This window comes from Amphiura filiformis, chromosome 6 (genome assembly GCF_039555335.1).
Source record: "Amphiura filiformis chromosome 6, Afil_fr2py, whole genome shotgun sequence".
In the NCBI taxonomy this organism is placed as follows: Eukaryota; Metazoa; Echinodermata; class Ophiuroidea; order Amphilepidida; family Amphiuridae; genus Amphiura; species Amphiura filiformis.
Genome location: NC_092633.1, coordinates 76,100,148 through 76,106,147, shown reverse-complemented (window position 1 = coordinate 76,106,147; position 6,000 = coordinate 76,100,148).

The following is a 6,000-nucleotide window of genomic DNA, read 5'->3' as shown; positions in this document are numbered from 1 at the left end:
GAAAATACGTCAATTTAAGAACAATAGTTTTGCATATTTCCTCATAGACTACATAATTACCTCTTATGTATTATCTAGTTAATAGACCAATTATTGGAAGTCTAATTTGGTTTCGGTAAAAAACATGCCACATGTTGCTGAAAATTACTGATGAATTAGATTAAAATAAATTTTTGTTCCAAACGTCACGCTTGGTATATAGTTTTGTGTGTGCTCATCACGTACACCAAATCAGTTCCTTTAATATTAACTATACCAGTTTGTTTGGTGAATTAATGTTAATAAAATATTGATAAAAAGCGTGGTGCGCTCGGCAAGTACAAATCGCGCAGCAGTTGCCGCGTCAAAGAAACATTTACACAGGCATTTCACTGAAATAATTATTCTCATACCTGCAGTTTCCGGGGTCTACCCAGCAAATACAACAACGTTTTAAAAACGTTTTAAATAAGTTATATTTTGGCTTTTGGTTTAAGTAAAAACGTTTTAATAATATTAAAATGTCGGGTTATATAAAGGTCATGATAACGTTTTAAAACGTTTTGTATGAAAACACTACAACAATATTTTTAAATGTTTTCAAAAAATGTTATTGTCAACTATTTTTGCAAACATTTTTGCCAAATATTGTGTCAATACTTAAATAACATTATGTTAAAATATTTGAACCCAGCAAACACAGAAATGTTCTTAAAATGTTTTTTCAAAACCTTTTAATAACATTTAAATGTCGGGTTATATAAAGGTCATGAAAACGTTTTTAAAACGTTACTGAAAATATTTTGGGCAAACATTTTTCGCAAAATATTTGTTCAACCCCAAAATAACATTCTGTTTAGAATGTTTTGTATCAAGTTTTCAAGAATGTTTTTGGAATGTTATTAAAACGTTTTTATACCCTTTATATAACCCGACATTTAAACGTTTTCTGTAAAACATTTTTGTTTGCTGAGCAGTAGATTATCAAAAATGTTTTTTAAGCTTATGATAACGTTTTATACTCTTAATATTCCCTTTAAATAATCTGAAATTTAAACGTTTTCTGACTATCTTTTATTACCTTTTGCGAATGATGTCGAAAACGTTTTGTGTTTGCTGGGTATTTACTTTGTACTCGCCAAACGCTTGGCAAACAATTGCCGATCACAAACGTTTATCAAACATTTTCGTAAACGCCCGTAAACGTGTGGCAAACGATTGTGATCGCTAAATGTTTGTCAAACGTTTGACGAAAGCGGCTATGTAGACTTATCTTTACGAAGGGTCCTTGTAGTAAATCCATATTACTTACGAAGGGTACCATTTGGAAGTAAGTTTAGTGAAATGGAATTTACGACTCGTCGTAAGTTACGAACGATTTCGAGACTTGCGAAGCTTCGTAAAGTTTATTGAAATGGACCCCTGGTCTCACAAGATCCCACCTCCGTTGGGAAAGTTGGAAAAATTTACCATCAATTATTGTGTATGTTTTTGGGATATGTTTTGGAATCCCAGCCACATGTCCCTACCTAATCCAAATCGAGACCCCTCACCCTGCTCACGTGGGCTCATGATATGCTTCAATAGAAGGCAGTAAGGAAGTCTGCTATAAAGTATTACCTATCATACCGATTTCCAGCGAGAATACCTGATATTTTATGCCCGGGATTTTATGCCACCGTACGATGTAGACAACTCCCGTGTGGAACATACACAGTTGGCCAAGGTCAAATTTTTTTTATCGTGTTGGTCGAAAGGGCTTTGGGTGTAGATTGTAAAAATCCACTTTGCTCGCTCATATGTTACCCGTTGCCATGGTAACGACCCGGAATGTATTTTAGGCGATTTTAGCTCATTTCAGGCTGAAAATGCTTAAATTTGCCTAATAAAGAACGGGGCATAGCTCCAATATTCGAGAAGATAGAAAAAGTTTGATTAGATCATCATGCAGTTATTGTTAACTACATGTATGCACACAACACAGTGGCACTCACAATAGGCAATTGAACCCTATTGGTAGCGCTGTGTTTTAGATATATGAGAAGAACTAGTTAGCGTCATATATGAAAAAGTATAAAAGCTATGATTTTAGTACTTTTTCTATGTTTCAATTACTTATTCTTTTCAAAATGTCTGAATTTTCAACCCGGTTAAAGCTTTAATAACGGGGTTCCATACATTTGTATGAGAAAGAAATATACCATCTATATCCAAACTCCCGTGTTATTCCAATGCACATTTTGCTTCACCGGACCGCCCTGGCTTGGTCGCTTTTGCAAGATGGCTGTCACCAAACTATAATAGGTACAAATTTAGTACTTTTTGTCAATCTAGTATGGTTTATTCTCTACATGTCAATCTTTATATCATTATCATTGTCCTTATAATAACGGTGGTCCGCCTTGATGAGCAACTGATAGCAAACCAGTGAAAAATACCCTTCAAAACTCAGTCAGTGGAGCTCCGCCGTATATGTCAATAGCGTCATTATCGATTGGATTAGTAGCGGACAATTCGATCGCTCATTGGATTAATATTATCACGTGGTAATAAATTTGCGTTGGACAATCGATTACTATAATGGTTTAGTACTGCATATCTCGGTTTAATCTTCACTAAGCGGGCTTATGGCTGGAAAGGTCACGGTGAATTTGCCGTGGACATAAGTGCACTATGTCCTTACAATGGACCATCTTTCTACTTTCCAACAAAAAAATTAAATTATTCATGAGGTGTTCGTTTGTATCTTTTTTTGACTTGGCAACACTTATAGTTTTGCCATTTTGAAAAAGTGGCAATTTTGACCTATTTTTGAGGTGCAAAAAACTATTGGCCATGACTCCCAGAATATTGTAATTGTGGTTGTGAACAAAGCAGACCATGCCCCATTCAAAATTGATATAAATGGCTTGGGTAAAGCGGGGGTGTTGCCAGAAAATAACACATTTATTGAAAAAGGCTAAATTTGACATGGAGTGTTTTTCCCCTGTATTTAGGTAATACTAAACATATTTTTTTATGTTTGTGCATCATGTTATCTCACAATTGAATGTTTTTGATCAAGATATTAAATATCAAACAAATTCAATTTCTATTTTGATATTTAAAGTGTTGCCAGTCTTCAAAAATAGCGTTTTAAGGTATTTTAGTCAAATAACTATAGCTGTAATTGGCACATATTTAAAAGTCTTAAACCAAATGATAAAAGTATAATCACTTGGACTATACGTCTAGATATTGATTTTGCAGCCTAGCAGGCCTTACGTTATTCAACAATAAGCTATGGCAACTGCAGTGTTGCCATAAAATAAGCCAATTTAGTATTTTTTAAGTTGGTACCTCATTGGTGCACATTTGGAAATTTGGTTGAAATCACCTCTTTTTGCACCTTTTTGGTTATATCTCAAATGTAGTTCAAGAAAAGTATGCAAACCCATACATTTCTGGAAAGCTTATGCTTCAAAGATGGCCATTACATTAGTTAGCATTTGAATATACAGGGTGATCGATAGGCAATATAGGGAGTAACAAAATAATTTCACACAAAAAGTTGAATAGTATTATGCCAATCTCATCATTTCCCAGTAACTGAAATTCGTTTTTTTTTAAAGAAAGTACACAGTTTGCCCTTTCTAAAACTACAACATTTATGTTAATTAATTTTCTGTAGGCCTACAATCACTATTATACAGGGTGTGCAAAACGGCGAACATAATTTATTCGGAAACTATATGATAATATATAATCCCATTGAAGTAGCTCAATATCCTAAGCAAAGATTACTGACTAAAATCTCAGTTTTGATGCTGCATATACTTGTGCTGCATATACTAGTCGGAAAACAGAATGATTTCATATCAAATGCTGACATGTACAAAGCATGTCAATGTTCAAGTACACTTTTATATATTCTAGGATAATTGTAAGAATTGCAGAGAATTCTTTTTTCATTTTAAAAAGTACACCATTTTTATTCCATTTTTATGGTCTAATGTTCAAGCCAACACAATCAATTGGCAACTTGTCTTCCTCATTATTATATTAATTAAAACAAAATTAGAAATTAACAGGAAGCTAGGAATTACTTTAAATAAATGATTTTGCAATAAAACTTAAGATTCAGCAGCACTTTTCTTTAATACATTGTAGCTAGTCCTGGTGCAAGTAGGCCTATTGGAATTCTTAAAAATTTCAAACATACGCTACATAGAAGAAATGCATTAACCGCATAGCTTCTTCCATTCGACTAATTAGGAGTATTAAGTGACTACTGTAATTAATTAACGTCCCTGATTAATGGAAATGGTTGTGATTCTTCCCCCAATATGCTCCCCCCCCCCCTCTGAACATGTCATGTTTATGCTACTGTATCTGCTGGACAAAGGTGGGATAGAGGGCAATGATAGGCCTACATTGATAATCATGTTACTCTTATTTTCTCTAAATGTTCATGATATTCGCAATTTTAATTACTTTTTTTTCTTTGTTGCATGATTTTGCCAGCATTAATTTTAGGCTGCAGTTTCTTGCTTATTTATTCTTCAACATTTTCTCAATATATTTGCACTACGGTGGTTCGATGTTTTCAGACTATTGGTGTTTTGCTATATAGTAATATATATGTTTTCCTGATGTTAAAAAGAGTTCATTTGAACTTGTTTTTCTTCAAAGTTGGAATGTTTTTACCGTTCTTAATATCGTTTTTTTTCATTTAAAAGAAATACATAAGTGTTTAAAATTTATTAGGGGAAATTTCTATAGACCTTTTTCCCTCTATCCCACAATGCACTATTCCAGGGGGGTATGACGTAGTTCATCAACCTCATAGTTCGTGTGCATCCGATGGTCTTTGCCATACCTTTGCAATTATTTTGTCTTAATATGGGCATACTGATTATGCGGATTATCGTAAAGGCCATCGATGTTACTAATTATGCAATTATTGAAAACACGAGTGATGCAGTTACGGAGCGACGCAGAACATCTGTGTAAGAGATTGTGTTTACATTTTATTTTCATCTCCGAAAAAAAAGTGAAACGGACGCCGACAAAATATCACGGCGTGTCCCGTCATTAGTTTATCACCATTAGGTCTATAAAATGTATACAAAGTTAGGTTTCAATAGCAGGAAACTTCTTTGGGTGATGACACCATGTCCATAAGGCATAAAAATGTTGTTTTTTGCCCCCGAAAGGTATTAGTGATCGCGGCGCCATTATCGTGATTATCGGGGATTCCTTTTTTGTGATGAAGGCACCAGCCGAAATGTCCGTATTCCAGAATGTAATGAACTTAACTCTGTACTCCCCCGGGGAGATGATGTAGTTTGCGACACTCATACCCCCTGGAATAGTGCATGATGGGAAAGAGGGAAAAAGGTCTATATAGCCTGTGCTGTATTTCAACCAAATATACTCACATTATATAAACGTGCATATTGCACTAGGTTCTTTCTTTGCATGTTCTTCTCCTCTTTCTTTTTTCTTTTATTTGTAAAGTTTGTGTAATTGTATGTTGTAACTTAAGTGTAAGGGGGGTGCTCGCTTCAGGCCTTAGGGCATTTTGAGCATCTCCTCATTCAAATTTTGTGTCTTTTATATATATTTTGTATGTTGATTTGAATGAAATAAAATGATGATGTATGTATGTATGTATGACTTAACATACGGTTAATGTCGGAGAAAGACAACAGTTCGAGGGGTTTATTTTTTGTTACGTTATGCGCTTTAGATTACACTGTCGGAAAAGTTGTTTTGTCCGGATTTTTTTCGCATGAATGGACTTGACTTAACCTTCAGTTTTTTATGGAAAAAATTCTAGAGGTTTTGGACCACTTCGGCGCAAAAAATGTTTCGTCATGCGTCGAAATTTGTCGTAACGTAACAAACTTGTTGAACGGCACTTAGCAAACTCTCTAATTACTTTTTAATATAAAATCACATTAGCTTACTAAGGAAATGTAATGTCGCATTCAATTAAGCCATGTGCACTTATATAATAAAATCAAGTATATCACAATG